Source organism: Dromiciops gliroides, chromosome 6 (assembly GCF_019393635.1).
Source record: "Dromiciops gliroides isolate mDroGli1 chromosome 6, mDroGli1.pri, whole genome shotgun sequence".
NCBI classification, from domain to species: Eukaryota; Metazoa; Chordata; class Mammalia; order Microbiotheria; family Microbiotheriidae; genus Dromiciops; species Dromiciops gliroides.
Window position 1 is genome coordinate 73,145,095 of NC_057866.1, and position 17,923 is coordinate 73,163,017.

The 17,923-nt window shown below is 36.0% G+C and overlaps 1 protein-coding gene and 1 pseudogene across 3 annotated transcripts in view; both read left to right on the forward strand.

The window, feature by feature from the left end:
- The window catches only part of KCNIP4 (potassium voltage-gated channel interacting protein 4), a 1,176,826-nt gene that overhangs the window by 354,181 nt on the left and 804,722 nt on the right, over positions 1 to 17,923 (forward strand). The gene's annotated exons all lie outside the window — the stretch shown is intronic.
- Positions 1 to 17,923, forward strand: part of LOC122730881 — a 143,063-nt pseudogene that overhangs the window by 75,897 nt on the left and 49,243 nt on the right.

The window sequence follows — 17,923 nt, forward strand, 5'->3', positions numbered from 1 at the left end:
ATGACCCCAGGCTTGTCACCTAACTCCAATTTTTTATGGTTCTCTAAGGTCTGTATTTGTTTTTTTGTTTGTTTGTTTGTTTTGTTTTGGGTTTATTTATTTGTTTTTTGTTTAGGGTCTGTATTTGAAGGTCAAATTTTCCATCCCGTTTAGGTCTTTTCATCATGAATACCTAAAAGTCCTCCTTTTTATTGAAGTCCCATTTTTTCCTCTGAAAGTTTATACTCAGTTTTTCTGGATAGGTGATTCTTGGTTGTAATCCCAATCTCTTTGCCCTCTGGAATATCATATTCTATGCCCTCTAATCCTTTAATGTAGAAGCTGATAGATCTTGTGCTATCCTGACTGGGGCTCCACAGTACTTGAATTCTTTCTTTTTGGCAGTTTGAAATATTTTCTCCTTGACCTGGGAACTCTGGAATTTGGCTATAATATTCCTGGGAGTTTTCCTTTTGGAATCTCTTTCAGGAGGTGATTGGTGGATTCTTCCAACTTGAATTTTACCTTCTGCTTCTAGAATATCAGGGCAATTTTCTCTGACAATTTCTTTTTGTTTGTTTTGGTGAGGCAATTGGGGTTAAGTGACTTGCCCAGGGTCACACAGCTACTAAGTGTTAAGTGTCTGAGGTCAGATTTGAACTCAGGTCCTCCTGACTCCAGGGCCGGTGCTCTATCCACTGTGCAACCTAGCTGCCCCTCCTGACAATTTCATGGAAGATTATGTCTAAGCACATTACTTGATCATGTTTTCAGGTAGGCCAATAATTTTCAAATTATCTCTCCTAGATCTTTTTTCCAGGTCAGCAGGTTTTCCAAGAAGATATTATACATTGCCCTCTATTTTTTATTCATTAGGATTTGCCTTATTATGTCTTGGTTTCTAATAAAGTCACTAGCTTCCATTCGTTTAATCCTAATCCTTAGGCAATTATTTTTGTCAGAGAGCTTTTGTATTTCCTTTTCCATTTGACTTTTCAAGCTGTTGACTTTTTTCTCATGTCTTTCCTGCATCACCCTCATTTCTCTTTCCATTTTTTCCTCTACCTCTCTAACTTTATCTTCAAAGTCCTTTTTGAGCACCTCTATGGCCTGAGACCAATTTGTATTTTTCTTGGAAGCTTTAGATATAGGGGCCTTGATGTTGACATCCTCCTCTGAGGGTGCACCTTGATCTTCCTTGTCACTAAAGAAACTTTCTATGGTCCTTACCTTTCTCTGTCTGCTCATCTTGCCTTTCTTTTACTTGATTTTTATCTCCTTAAAGTGGAGCACTGTTTCCAGGCTACACTGTCCCAAGCTTCAGGTATTCACAGGTGGTATGATTTAAGGAGGGGCAGGTTATTCACTTGCTTGGCCTGTTCACTGGTCCATAGATAACCCCAGGCCAACTTACTAATCAACCAGACAGCTGTGGTTGTCAGCTCTGATGAGCCTGTGCCCTTCCCCCACCTGGGCCACTGCTACTCAAGCCTACCTCCTGGTTCCCTGCAGGGACAAAAAATCCAAGTTCCACCTCTAGCAAAGGCCCCTGTAATCTCCCCTCTGCTAAAGGCTCAGCCTTCTCACCAGACCACGAGCTTGGTTCCAGATGACACTGGTGCTGTAGCTGATTCAGAGGCTCTGGAGGTCTCTTTCTCTGGTGAGGCCTTCCTGAGACTGGATCTGTGTTAGCCTTACACAGTTTCAGTGTGGGGTTGAGCTCCACTCCTGTCTCAGCACAGCAGTTCCCTCCTTCCAACCTTCCAAGCCATCCTTGGTTGGAAAATAGCAACTCTAATGTTGACTAAGAACATTGTTGACATTGGTAAACAACTTACTGGTTTGTTCCTAAGTGAAAGGAGTTGACCTAAGAAGTAACATAAGTTAACCTAAAAGAAAAACAATTTAATATTACCATGTTTGAAATGAAATTAAACATGTGTTTGTGTGGAGTATATGAAGAGTTCAGCAAGGACTAGTGCTTCTGTTATGAGGGCTTGCCAAACCCTTCTCAGGGCTATTCATCTAGCTTTGGTTTCCACCACTCACCCAAATCTCCCCTGTGACTGCAAAAAGTATCATGCACAGTGGCCACACTCAGGTAAAACCATCTCAGCAGCCAGGCTAAACTAGGTTGAGTGAAAGCAGTAGGCCTCAAACTCATTGGTGAGTTGGAGCTGTTTATCCAAAGCATGTGAAGACTTCCCTTGGTGGAATGGGCAGATGAGAACAACTTGTTCCAATGGCCATGAAGGTGACTGAAGTTTAGAACTTGGGCATATATTAAGGATACCAAGGCCATTCACTATATGAATTGCATAGAATAAAGAGTTGATGGATTCTGTAATGAACTGGTAGAGGAAATACACTCACTGGTGATATCAAAGGTCCATTAAGATATTTTAGACTTAGCAAAATTAGAATTCTGTTCTTTTTTTCTTCCCTAAATGAGTAAAAGATGATGTTTTGTAAACTAATTATTTAAATCTATGTTTAGTGTTCCTTTTCTATGTATTTATAGATAGGTTTCATATTTGTGTACCTTGTCTCTTAGACTGGGTTAAATTATTTTCTTGCCTGATTTAAATCTTTAATCTGAAAAGCTGTTATGAATAAAAAATTTTGTTTTTTATGGTGATTTTATTTTCTGTCCTTTTTCTTGTTCCTAACTCACCCTCACCCTCTTCCTTCTTTCTATCAATGAGAGTTAAAAGAATTTCAAAACAATATAGTAGAAAGAACAAATAAAAGAGAAGGGTAAGATGCAGCATGAGAAAAGGAAAACTGTAGAATAATCTATTTTATTTTATTTTGTTAAGGTTTGTTGATGTGCTTTGTTTTTTATTATAAACATTTCCAGATTACTTCCTTTTCATGAGTCATATCTTGTAACAGAGTAAAAGTTAAGTCAAAGTAATAACACAGTGACCTCATCTAAAAGTAATATATTTTACATCTGTATCACTTCAATCTCTCCATTTAAAAAAAATAATAGATTTATTTTCTCTCCTTCCCACAACTCTATTGAGAAAAAAAGGAAGAAAACATATCTAACTACAATTTAGTAAAACAAAATAAATTCCCTCAATGGCTATATATATATATATATATGTGTGTGTGTGTGTGTATATACATATATATGTATATATGTGTATATATATACACGCACACACACATATATGTATACACATATATAGTATATTTTATATTTGTAAAAATATGCACACAAATATAAATAATATATCATTATAGACCTTAATTCTGTCATGTTTCCATAATGGATAGTATGTCATCTTTTGGTCTTCTGAATGGGTCATCACAGTTGATCATAATTCTGACAGCTTCCAAAATTGTTTCTTTTTACAAAATTGTTGTTTTTGCTGCATAAGTTATTTTCCTATTAAATCAGTATCTTTTTCATGGTTCTTACTGAGCCTCATTTAAAATCTAAAAATTTTGGTAATTGAAGAAACTTTTATAATTATCTAGCACAAATCTTACATTTCAGATATGATGAAATTCAAGCCCCAAAGACATTGTCATGGAATCTAAGTATACCAGAGATACGGTTCAATCTCTGACAGAAAAGGAATCTGAAATATCCATGACAGGTGACCATCCAGCCTCAGCTGGAGTACCTCTACTAAAGAGGAACTCATTCCTTTTTTGAAATGATACTTTCCACTTTTGAAATACTTATTGAGGTCTTGCTTTTGGGGGCAGCTCTGTGGCGCAGTGGATAAAGCACTGGCCTTGGATTGAGGAGGACCTGAGTTCAAGTCCAGCCTCAGACACTTGACACTTAACTAGCTGTGTGACCCTAGGCAAGTCACTTAACCCTCATTGCCCTGCAAAAAACAACAACAACAACAACAACATCAACAAAATAGTCTTAAGAGGTCTTGCTTTTGAGCCAATATCTCTTTTTGTAATTTCAACCCTGTGATCCTTGTTCTCCACTAGAGAAAAGGAATATCAGTATAAACTCTCTTCCTGAAGCTAGACCTCCACATTCTTGAAGATACATATCATATCCCTAATATACTAAGCCTTCCTTTTACAGACTAAGTATCCCAACTTCACTGACAGATATTCATATAACATGATTTCTGGTCCCTCGACCATGCATCATGCTCTTGTTAGGATGTGTTTAAGCCTTTCAATATCTTTTTTTACTTATTTATTTATTTTGGTAGGGCAATGAGGGTTAAGTGACTTGCCCAAGGTCACACAGCTAGTGTCAAGTGTCTGAGGTTGGGTTTGAACTCAGGTCCTCCTGAATCTAGGGCTGGTGCTTTATCCACTGCACCACCTAGCTGCCCCTCAATATCTTTTAAAATGTGACTTTCCCAAAGTTACATATCTATTTAACAGTAGTGCTGGAATAAAACTCACATTTCCTGATCTTCAGTTGTGTGTGTGTGTGTGTGTGTGTGTGTGTGTGTGTGTGTGTGTGTTTACTATTCCACTCTTAAAGTTCTTAGTTTTCTATACTATGACAGTGAAATATATTATTGAGGACTTGTCTGAGGTACCTGGACTTGATATTGTTTATTCATCAGCCTCCTTTTTGTAAGCCATAATTGATGCATCAGGAATAATATTTGACTTTTATTCAATACAATGTATAGAATGGATGCATTTAGAGCTGCTGCCATCAGACATCTTGCTATTTTCTTATTAAATGTATTTAGCAAAAATAAAGTATCCAGGGATGCAGAAGCTCAGATCTTTATTTCTTGTTTATAGGAAATTCTTAAAAAACAAACAAACAAACAAACAAACACAATTGACTCTTTTTTTAGTGCATGTAATTTTTAACTGGGCTGAGCCACAACAAGTAATTTGCATCTAAAGCAATAAGATTTGATGGTTAAGCAATTTTTTTTTAATCCCAAATAAACTAAAATGAGAAGATAGTAAAGAAGTCTGATTCAGCATGAGAATGTTTTGCCACATTCTTTTCTATACTTTTCATTGAAAATTGTATTAATGTTCTATTTCAAATGAATAATTTCTTGCTTGAGGTGTGTATAGTAGAGGAAAAGAGGAGTCTTCTATAAAAGTGATGACACAAATGCAGTTACAGATGGAAATATGTATAACTGTTCCATTTTTGGTGCTTCCAGATGTATAATCATGGGCCACACTTGCTAAAAGGGATGTACCTCTATTTCATTGCATCTTACAAATATGAGTCTATGTGCCTACTAGATATATAAAAAAGCAAATCATGGCAGAAAATTAATCCAGATGTTGGAGTTTTCTGAACATTATGTAGAGTTATATAAAAAGAGGAATAATGATTGCTGGGTTTATTTTGATCTGAGTGTATTTTCTTGCTTAGGATCAAGGTGTCTGACCTCTTCTCATAAATTTAACATTTTTCATACTTAATTTTGGCTTTTTTACATAAATATCATTTTAGTCTTGTGTTAATCCTAAAAGGAATATAAAATACTTATACATTGTGTGTGTGTGTGTGTGTGTGTGTGTGTGTGTGTGTGTGTGATAAGACCTGTCTCCTTTGCTTTAGGGATCCCTTTTTCACAGTTTCCACTGCCTTTTCCCCTTTCCCTTTGTCGTGTGAATAGTTCTGTTCAGCTTTTTGAGACTCTCTCTAATGTCCCCTTTGTCATCTAATATTTCTTTAGCATCCATTGAACAAGGTTTTCAGTATAGAATGGAAAACTAGGTACACTGTCTGTGGTCCTGAATTATCAGGCTTAGGGAGATGTTTTCTATGGCCTGAATCCCTCAAAATACACTGACAGGGAAATAAACAAGTATAACTGCCAAGCAGATGTAACCAGTTTAATAGAGATGCAGCCTCAGCCTTTATGGCAATGGCTTTCTGTAATAGCCTTTATGAATGTCTATTAAAGATGGAGCAAAGAGTTCAAGGTTTCTTTAGTTATTTTGATGATACATACCTTCTGGTGCTCTCAGAAAATTTCTCAGAGGGTAAAGTTGGGGAATTTTCATTCCACTTCATCACTTCATTTTGTCACCTATTCTTGCTTCTCACATAGTACATGGCTCCCCATATGTGGTCAAAATATTCACATGCATATTGTTCGTTTTTAGTATTTTCAGTGTTTTGAGAGAACAGATTTCCTATGAGAAGTCTATTTATCTATATCTTGCAGTAGAGAATTTAGTTGAAGCAGAAATGGCCCAGAAGTCTGCCAAGTTCCATGCTGGCCGCTTTTCTGGTTAGTGGGTGATTCTCATGATTCTGAGGTTACATTCATTCACTTTTTTTTTCTTTTTTTCTTTTTTTTTTTTTTTTAGTGAGGCAATTGGGGTTAAGTGACTTGCCCAGGGTCACACAGCTAGTAAGTGTTAAGTGTCTGAGGCTGGATTTGAACTCAGGTACTCCTGACTCCAGGGCCAGTGCTCTATCCACTGCGCCATCTAGCTGCCCCCATTCATTCACTTCTAAAAGGAGTATTCACATTTAAATGGACCTATTAACTATCCGTACCAAAAACAACCATTTTCTCAGAAACTAATATGTAAAGAGCACTAATATGCTAGGCATTAGAAATTTTAAAAAAGAGTTAAAAACACAGTCTTTGACCCTGAATAACTTATACCATAGTTAGGCAAACTGTATTTGTAAAAATATTACTAATACCACAAGGTAGCATATGCTAAAACAGTAATAACTGTGGAATGGGATAGTAAGATTATAGCTCTAGACATGAAAGAGCCCTCAGAGGCAATCTAGTAATAGGATTTTAGGATTATGGATTTAGAGCCCAAAGGGGCCTTAGAAGGCATCAAATGCAAACCCTCTCATTTTACAGATGAGAAAAATTAAGCCAATGGAGGATAAGGGATATGCCAAAGGTCACAAAGCTTCAGAAGTAAGATTACCATTGTACCTTTATTGTATAGTGATATGAACTCACATTAGAATAATAATCTTTCCTAGAACAAGAAACAATTATTATTTTTATTTACTAATATTTAGGAAGACTACATATGTCATCAAGTGCAAATTACTTGCATCAAATGGCAATATGATCAAAATAGTTTTTCTATTTTTTAAGAATAGAATTTACAATCTTTGACCTTGAAGCAGTGCTATTTCCTTGCGATTACTCAGTGACAGGAGGAACAGATGTTTACTGAAGGTCATACACATTTAAAAAGAAATCTTCCCAGGATATATGAATTGCTGAGACTGATTTCATATTTTTCACGTTATAGAATTTTGTCCACATTTTAATTTTTTTCATGAGAAATATTACCATTGGAAAAGCACATTAACCTAAATGTGTAGTAGCTATCCATGAACATTTCTTCAAAAAGAAAAATTCCCATTCCAATTTCACATTTCCATACCTGTCTTCATAACATCTTTCCAATCACCCAGGCTCAACATTCTATAACTCTTCCCTCTCTTTCACAAGTATTCCAGTGTACAAATTAATTGTCAACTCCTGTCAAATATGCCTCATTCAGATATCCTTCATCTTTTGCCTCTTGTCTATTTTTGCTATCTCTTCATTAATTCAGGCACTACACATCTCTTATATGGACTATAGTAACAATCTTTTTCTAACATTTCTCTGTGACTCCATTCTCTATCTACTCCAATTTATCCTTCATTTAGCTGTCAATATCGTCTTCCTAATAAATGTGGCTGATTATGTCACTATCTTGGCCAGAAATCTTTAGTGGATTATAGTATCAATAGGATAATATATATTTCTTTAGCTTGGCACTTAATGGCATCTAACCTCCCTGAAAGCATTGCTATGCCATTGAAAGAGTTCTGGATCTGAATTCAGAAGACATGACTTCAAATTTTGCCTCTTCTGATTATCACCTATGTGACCTTTGTCAAATCACTTCTCCTCTTTGATGTTCTGTTTCATCATATGTAAAACATTGGTGGAAAGGGGTGAGAAGGAAGGTTGATACTTGAATATATGTAATGTTCTTTTCAGTTCTGATTTTTTTATAATCCTATTATCCAATCTATTTTCCGCTAATTCTATTTCCTCACTATATGTATGGGTTCTTAATAAACTGTAATATGTACCATTCTCTGATCCCCTGCCTGATATACCTTTATATACTACCCCATATGTGTAACAGTGTTTCCACATCTATGCTTCTAATGATTTCCCAATAGTGTTCTCTCATTCTTCAACTGTTCCTATAGAAATGTCTCTAGATCTCTTCTTTGACTCTTGTGGAAATTTATTTTGATTTGGGGACCCTACCTTTAGGCTGAGATTAGAAAGCCTTAGGCCCTCAGGGTCTCTCCCCCTCCTCCTCAGCTTCAGCTGAGTGAAAAAGCCCCATGGGCTATACAAGATGCCAGGTCAGACAGTTGGGGGGAAAAAAAAGCCCCCAGCTCCCTCCGACCTGAGTGGAGCTATCTGAAAGATAGCCTGTGCTGAGGCATGAGGCTCGAGAGCACACCGCATTTCCGCCCCCCCCCCCCCAGCTGCAGCTCTGGCTGGTGGATTAGCTTGGTCTGTGTGGGTGCAGGAGGCCCCGAGATTTGAGTGGAGAGAAGAAAAGGTATATATAGACCTGGGAGTGAAAAAAAGAGGACGAGTGAGGAGACGGACTGGATAGACAAGACTCAGGGGGGACAGACTAGAAAGACTGGAGGAAGGACTAAGAGAGAGGCTGACTAGAGGGGAGTGCAGACAAGGACAGAGGAAAGTTCGGTTTGGAAAAGGAGAGACAGGGCTGACAAGGTTACAGGCCTTATTACAAACCAGGGAAAGTGTAACATGCCCTGAGGTCAGAGACGGCCAAGGCCCTTATTGTATTCAAGCAGGTGGGAAAGAGACTCAGTGGAAAGAGACCAAAGCAGTCAGGTTGTACATTTTATTTCCCTGTATTCTTAATTTTCAACAGTATCTCATAAATAAACTCTGCTTGGATTATTAAGAGGCTTCTTAATCCTGTGCTTATCAATTTGGGAGTGGAGCAGTGTGGTGGAACTTTATAAAAGGCCCATATTAAATTAAACGCAGTCAGATAGCCAAATAGTCAACAGTCCCCACTTTAGTCCTCCAGTCAGATTAGCCCCCCAAACTAGCCCTAGTCATCAAAAATATTTCTACATTTTAATGGCGACCACGAAGGGACTTATGGCCCAATTATAATTTCTCTAAGTTTATCATTTTTCATACACTCATAATTTTTCATAAATCCAATTATATAAATTTTCCAGGTTAGTTATAGTTATTAATAATTAATTTTTTACACCCTCTAACATTCTACTTTTTAATCACACTTATTTTTTTTTTAATGTAAATCATCACCTAAGCCATCAGACTCTAGACATACATGGACTAGGTCAAACCTTGAGAACATCCTCAAAAAAGTTTTCTCTTCCATTATGCCCTTACTTTTGGTTGAACTTTTTATTTATCAAGATTAATGAAACACAAAACCTGAAATTTCCCTTTTAAGAATCTTATTAATAAAAAATTTCAACATTATTTCAAAAAGATTAATTTGATCTTTTTAAAAAAATTTAAACCCATTTTTGTTAAGTTTTTTTTCATTATGCTTTATAGAATGTCTTTTAAATGTCTGTCTCCATTGAGTGAGGTCTGTAGTTCACTGAGTTATTAATTTTAATGCTGATTTTCTTTTATATGTCTCCATAGTCAAATGTAAGAGAAAAACGTGTCATGCCAAGGTAAAGGCTCTATCATTGAATAGAAATTTTTATCAGAAGGAATACTTGCAGAAAAGAGGCTCTTATGAATGTCTTCTTTTCCCCTTATCACCTGTTCTAAGATTCAAGAAAATCTTTTCTAAGTAATAGAAATTCTTTGCTAACCTAACCCAGTACAGTATATTTTCCTCCTCTTTTCATTCTAATTATTCGTTAATGCTAGTTATTTGGTATACTATAATTATTCCTCTCCTTATAAAGATATACACTATAAAAAAGCTACACATCTACAAAATAAGTTATGCTGGTGGTGATTATACATTTTTATGAGTTTCACATGAAGCAGCAAGGTGAACACAAAGCAGATGACAGCTAATATATTAATGGTAGACTCCAAAAAGATCTTGATAGAATAGGGCATTGTACTGTATCTAATTAGATAAAATTTGATAAAGATAAATATAAATTTTCACACCAAGGTAAAAATGTCAAATATAAGATGAGTGATACAGGGTTAGACAGCAGTTTGCATAGAAAAGATTTAGGGATGCCATCCAGCTAAGAAAGAGCTAAGTATGAGTCCACAGTGGGATATAGGAGCAAAAAAAAAAAAAAAAAAAAAAAAAGCTAATATAAACTTAGGCTACAATATGAGCATTAAAATCCCATAGTGTACAGGACAAAAGAAGTGATCATCTTTCTGAAATTTACCATGGTAAAACCACATGTGGATTATTTTCTTCATTTCAAGAATTTCAAAGTCAAGGAATAACATTGATATCTAGATGTTGTCTTACCAGAACTGAGTACAATGGGACTCCCTTAGTCCTGGACACTCTGTGGCTCTCAATCAGCCCAGAATTACATTAGCTTTTTTCTCTGCCATACCACACAAGTGCTTCATATTGAGTTTATAATCCATTAACATCCTCCAATATTTTTCAGACAAATGATTCTCTGGCCATGTATGTCCACTCTTACACAGCTGTACCATAGATCATAGTATAGTTTTAAGCTATTTTAATTTAATAAATAATATAATTGGGTAATAATATTAAGCTTTATTAAATTAATAGATTTAATATTGTATTAAATAACATTAAATTAACTAAATGGAATTATCGAACTAACATTAAAATATAAAATGTGCTATTAACAAAATTAATAAAAATTAATTTAGTAAATTATTATTTGTTTAATAAAATAAAATATTTAATAAATACTTTATAGCTTAAAATTGAACTAGGCTTTTGGGACATAGTTTGCCAAATTTACAGTAAAATGACCTTGGAACTTTGTATATGAGGATCAGTTAATGGAACTGAAAAAGTTTAGTCTACAGAAGAGAAATTATATATGGGATGAGGGCAATGACAACTGTTTCTAAGTATTTTAAGAGCCATCATGCAGATGAGGGATTCATCTCGTTGTTCTTGGCTCCAAAGGTCAGAACTGTTGTTAATGGGTAGAAGTTGAGAAAGAAAGATTTTGATTCAATATAGTGGAAAACTTATTCGAGCTGCCCATAAATGGAATGTGTTGCCTCAGAAGGTCATGAGTTTCACCTCAATAGAGGATTCGAGGAAAAGGCTAGAAGGGATTTTCTTTCATGTACAAATGGAACCTCTGAAGTTCTTCCCAACTCTGCAATTCTGTGCTTCTGTGGAGTGGGGGGAGCACTGAACCTATAGTTAGATTAATGTGTTTATTGCAACTGTACCACTAAGTAATTGTCAGACCATGGACAAATCACTCAAACTCATTGAGCCTTAGTTTCTTAGTTTGCACAGTGGTGATATCCTATATCACCTTTTTCACAGAATGATTGTAAGGATCAAATGAGAGACAGCCTGAGAAAGTACTTTATAGCTATAAAGAGTGCTATATAACTCCGAATTGTTTTTCCTGTCACCATCATGATGATGTAGAGAACTAGGACAGAGCAATGATTTTCTCAAATTTCAATGGCTAGTACTGTTTCCTCAGGTTTTTGATGCCTTTCTTCTAGGCTAACCGCTGGACAAAGGGCATCCAGTTTGAGAAATTAGGAGAATGCTCTGTTTATCTCCTCACTTTCTATCCAAACCAGGAGTTCCCACTTAGCCTTAGGGGAGGCCCTGGCCAAAGTAGGTTTGCAAAAGGACTTAAGCACTAAAAAGACAAGGAAATGTTCTTTCAGACTAATGAAATGGGTTGGTTCACAATGAATGCCTATCTTGCTGCAGATAGCCCTATGTTTATTTGATGCCTTATGCTAAAAATGCTGGGTTGTTTTTCAATTATTTTAAAAATTTTATTTTATTTTTCTCAGTGAATAAAAATCTCTTTTCTTTTTGCCTTTGCACTGACTATTCCCCATTTCTGGAGTGTTCTCTTTTTTCACCTACACCTACTGGCTACTCTGACTTCCTTTAAAACTCAGTTTACATCCCACCTTCTGCAAGAGGCCATTTCTAGTGTCCTCTACAATTCTAATTACTTCCCTCTGAGATTGTCTCCCATTTACACTGTATATGAATTGTTTGTATGCATAGTTGGTTGCATGTGTCTCCCCCATTAACATGTGACTTCCTTCAAGGCAGAGAAAATGTTTTCACCTTTTTTTGTACAGTCCACTTAGTACAGTTCCTAACACATCATAAGTACTTAATAAGTACTTATTGAATGGATAATTAACTGAAAAAGGTACTTGTATTTTAAGAAGTAAAAAAATTCATTAGCTATTTAAATATTTTATAGCATAGGTCCTTTAGGTAGGTAGGTAGGTATCCTGGTACATTGCGTGTGTATGTATAATATGTTCATTCTATCTCAAAGTACCCCCAAAGCATCAGTGGACAATGAGTAGGAGTCAGAAGATCTGAGTTCTATTGCCATGTTTCCTCACATTTGAATAGGAGGAAACTGAGGTTCAAAATTGTTAGCAGGCTGGGCCAAGGTCACAACACTGATTAGTAGTAGAGCTAGAACTGGAACCCAGGTCTTTAATCTTGTGAAAACCACTTAGTTTTGACATCCTTAAGAAAAAAGTAAATGAAAAAAAAGGAGGTGAGAATATCACAAAGAAATTCATAGTGGAATTTAATGTGCAATGAAAGGCCACCACAGTCACAGTGCAGCGGCAACAATGGGACAACAGCAATAGTGAGCTGAACCAGCTTCATAAATTCTAATACATTCAGAATTCATTGTCCCCTGAAGAGAGCCCTTATAAACAGAATTGAATGTGCATTCTTGGAGTCATACTGAAACATTATGTAGCACTATTGAATTGGATTAACAGGGTCTAGGAGGATATTTGTACTCATTGTTGAGAACTATAGGAAGTAATAAAGTAAAAACTCATGGATTAAATGAAATACAAGTTCTATTTGACCTCATGAAAAAAAAATCAAGGAAATGAAACACATACATAAATGTCTGCATAGATACACGCATATACATGGATCATTTCGTTCATTTTCTCAGACATTTCTAACTGTTTAAGGACTAATCTCAGCATTCTGTATAACAGTATACAAATAATACATATATATGAGTACTGTTATGCTATACTTAACCTCAATAATTATAATAGCTGAAGTCAGTAGTGGCATCTTGCCGGGATGATGGTGTTCTTAAAGGAGTAACTAACTACCAGAAGCAAATGCACTTGATAGGGTTTGCTACAAGGAGCAAAGTGGTTTATGCAAGCATATTCTGCATTAATAAGATGATAGCGGCCAAAAGGAGAATTCATACTATTTGAAGATTAATTGAAAATCCTGGAGATATTCAGCATTAAGAAGAGGACATTTGGAGAGGATATGATTAGCTGTCTTAAAGCATAACAAGTACAGTCTTATTCAGACTAGATTAGACTTGGTTTATTTGACCCCATAGTTACCAGAGAGGTACATTTCATCTTTATTTTAAGAAACTTGACAAATAGAGCTACCGTAATGTCAAAGGGGCTACTTTAGGAGATGATGAGTGGAGATCTTAGAATAGAGGCTGGATTACCACTTGTAAGTGAGATTTAGAGAAGATACCTATAGATAAGGCTTGGACTAGATGATTTCTGAGGATCTTCCAAATCTGACACGTGGTTCTGTGAACATTTGTATGATGGGTAGTTTTTTGAATTATTGAACTACCTATAATTATTCCTGTAGTCCACAGAGATGAAATACTTGGCAGCTAAAAGTTCTGACTTTGGTCTTGAAGACATTTGCTACTTTAGGCAGGTTCCCTAGGGTAACTTAGAAAAAAATCAGGTGAGGTGGCATAGTCAGGAAGACCTGATTTTTAATACAAACTCAGAAACTTACTAGTTATCCGACCTTAGGCAAGTCAGTTAACCTCTGTGTGCCTCAGTTTCCTTAACTATAAAGTTGGGATAATAATAGTACTTAACTCACAGGGGTATTGTGAGGATCAAATAAGATAATAATTATAAAGTTCTTAGCACAGCACCTGGGGAATAGTATGATCTATATAATAGTAGCTATTGTTGTTATGATAAATCACAATATAATCCCCAACTAATGTGATCCTTTCTTTTCAAAGACCATGCCAGCAATAACTCTATTAACATCTAATTAAGAAATAGAGGTGCCTCTGGGCACCCCAATTGCCTCACCAAAAAACCAAAACAAACCAAAACAAACCAAACAAAAAAAAGACAAATGTGGCAAATAACAAGCGAGAATTAAATAGTAGAATCATTATCTACTTACATATACAAAAAAAAATGCAAACCCCTTTAAGATTCAAGAGTCATTCATTATCTATTTACATATACAAAAAAAATGCAAATCCCTTTAAGATTCAAGATTCATTAAAATCTAGCCACTACTCTACTTCCCCCAACTCTCCATATCATCACTGATTTTCTAGGATACATCAGAAAAGGCATATGACTTTTGAATTAATGTCCCAGTAGTAAAAGTTTTAGGATATATCACTATCAGGCATTATGGAGTTCTTCAAAAATCTCTAGTCATAGGCTGTGGTTCAGCTGTGGATCATCTGATTCTTCTGAGACTCAAATATGAGAACATCATAGTTATGCCATTCTTGGTGGTTCCCACTTCCATTTCCCCCCTCCAGCTGGAGCCTGCAGCTGGCTTTTTTTTTTAAATCTCCATATACTCCTACAGTTCCTCTGTTTATTTGTGTTTATTTTCAGTGTGGCTCCCTATCTCTTTTTTTTTTCTTTTTCTTTATTAAGTTCAGATCTCCTGACATTGGATACTGGCACAAGTCTCCACAGGATTCCATTGTCCTGGAGCTTTGGCATTGGACAACAGCATGCTTATCTCACTCTTATACTATAGTGACTTAAAACAGCACCTATAAGGTCAATAATGTGCAAAATCAACCCAAGTCAAGCTGGTATTGCAATAGCTACTTTTTATTCAGAAAGCATTTGAAACCAGAAATCTTGGGATAGAATCCTGGCTCTGACTTTTGCTAGCTGTATAATGCTGAGCAAGTAATTTAGTTTCTCCAACTTTATTATTTGTATCTATCTGTCAAACAGCTGTAGGGATAGAGAGCAGATTTGTTATTTCATTGATATGGGGAATTATTAGAAAACACTAACAATGAAAACAGGTAACTTTTCTGAAATTTATAGTCTCAGAGAGTTGCCTGGAGCACAGAGAAGTTAAGTGATTTACCCAGGGTTACAACCAGTGTGTGCCAGAATTGAGAACTGAATCTAGGTCTTTTTGCTTCTGAAGACAGCATTACACCATAGTCCTTCTCCCTATCTTTAAAATAGGTATGGTAAGTATCCTTATTCCTATTTCACAAGATGATCAAGAAAACAGATAGTTGTATACCATAAGATACCTTTTTATATGTGTTATAATTATTATATGTTCACCATTAATATTCCATAGTACATGTGTATTCAAAACAAATTGTGATAGCTTAGCCCCAATTTATGTCTTTATTCAATGAGCATTTATTAATCAACTATATATGGACAGATCTTTTTACCAGCCCAGACATTTCATGTAATGTTTACAAGATTTTGTAATTGTGGTTTGTTATATTTCCAGAGTGATAATATTAAGATCTCACTTTTCTACAATATTTTCAGGTTTGCTAAAATATCTTACATAAACTACCTTTGCTTTTCACAATTCTATGAGGTAGACACTATTGCTATACTCAACAGATGAATAATCTTATAGCTTTATCATTTTCCAGCAGTTACTTGTTTAAGGTTACCCAACTTAAATGTTAAAAGTCCCATTCACAATGATAATATATCTCAATAATTTTAGAGGTTTATTAGAACCTTAAGCTAATCTCTAGAAGAGCCACCCCTGCCCTCATTCCCCATTAAAGTTTATTCAGTGCCAACTACTCTCTTGTTTTTCTACCAAGATTTTAATGGCCTTCAACCTCAATTCAGTTGTAGTGGGAAGCTGAGACCTTTAAAAAGAAAGGGAAAGGGGCAGGTAGCTGGCGCAGTGGATAGAGCACCGGCCCTGGATTCAGGAGTACCTGAGTTCAAATCCGGCCTCAGACACTTAACACTTACCAGCTGTGTGACCCTGGGCAAGTCACTTAACCCCAGTTGCCTCACTTAAAAAAAAAAAAAGGGAGAATAGAGTCCATCCCTGTAACTCATCAAGCAAATGCTGATTCATCCTCTATTCAATGAAGAGCTCTCTCAGGTAGTCTATATTTTTATTTGCAATGCAGAGTTATATTATTTTCATATTGTTCTCAGTTGTAAATGATATTTACAAAATTCAGGATCATCAGTTAGGCATAAGACCATTCACTTGAAACACTGGTTTTGCAATAGATTCTCTCTCCCTTGGATACTTCATAAATAATATATCTTCTGTAAGATATATTAAATAAGTTTTTCTTTAGAAGAAAATTGTAGTGCTAAAGCCAAGACTCTGGACTCTGTGGGAAGATACGATTAGGTTGCAGCTTTATAAATTTAAACCTTTTTTTTCTTTCTTTCTTTTTTTTTTTTTTGGTGAGGCAATTGGGGTTAAGTGACTTGCTCAGGGTCACACAGCTAGTAAGTTGGCAAATGTCTGAGGTCCGATTTGAAATCGGGTTCTTCTGACTCCAGGGCTGGTGCTCTATCTACTGCACCACACAGTTTTCTCTAGGATGTTCCACTGGACATAAAGCATTATATCTCAGAATATGAGAGAGGTTTCCCATGACATTAGTTATTTACATAATGTTTATCATGCTAGGATATAACAAACCTTTTACTACTAAGGCTATAAGAAACCTACTACATTACAGAACAAATTGTTAAGTCATTATTGAGAGGCAAGGAGGCAAGGCAATATATGAGGGATATTGTTGGCAATGAGAAGATTCCTAATTAAAGTTCATTCACTGTCTTCCCCTGGCAAGCCAATGGGTTCTCCCTAAAGTAAGAATGCTGCCATGAGGATCCCTTACTAATTTTCTAAAACTTATGTTGCTCCTCTCTCTGGATTCTCAAAAGGAGTCTTATACCATGGTAATACTCACATATTCAAAGAGATCTGTGATCGTACTGGTTTAAATATCCTAGTATAATGATGTAAATTACAACCCATATATGCCTGCCCATTGCATGCCCCTCTTTTCCATGTGCGTCCATATTTTTGTCAAAAAGGCTCCATCTATTTGCTATGTCTTCCTTTCTCCAGACGTATGAGGTTATGAAAGGAGCACTGATGGTGTTCACCTCTTTTTTGCCTCACCCTCAATACATAACCAGTCCATCTTTTCATTTGGTCATACCTTTCCCTGATGTTGTCTTTTCATTCTTTGAAGCTCCTTATTACATATGGTGGCCTGCTCCCCTCCACGATGTGCATTTCCCTTGCCCTTTACTATTCATTTTCATTTCTTAAGAGACTGTTATTTTCCATGTCTCACAAGAATAAATACTGATGGAATAGTGGTACTAAAAGTATAGCTCAGTCAATATTAAGTGCTTACTGTATGCTGTGTATTATACTAAATGCTAGTTATATAAAACATGGTATCCATCCTCAAGGGGCACACAATTCAATGGGTAAACCAACATCACATAACTATTTGTATACTAGAGAGATACAGAGTAGATGCAAAGTAATATCAGAAGGTGCTAGTATGATGACAAGCAGTGAGAGGGTAAACCAGGGAAGGCTTCTTACAGAAGCCTTATAGTTTTTTATAGGAGCCTTATGGAGAAACAAGGGATTATGAGAGTTGGAGGTGAGGAGAACCATGCAGGTAAAGAATAACCTTTCTTCCTTGAGAGGTGTGAGAAGCAGGTAG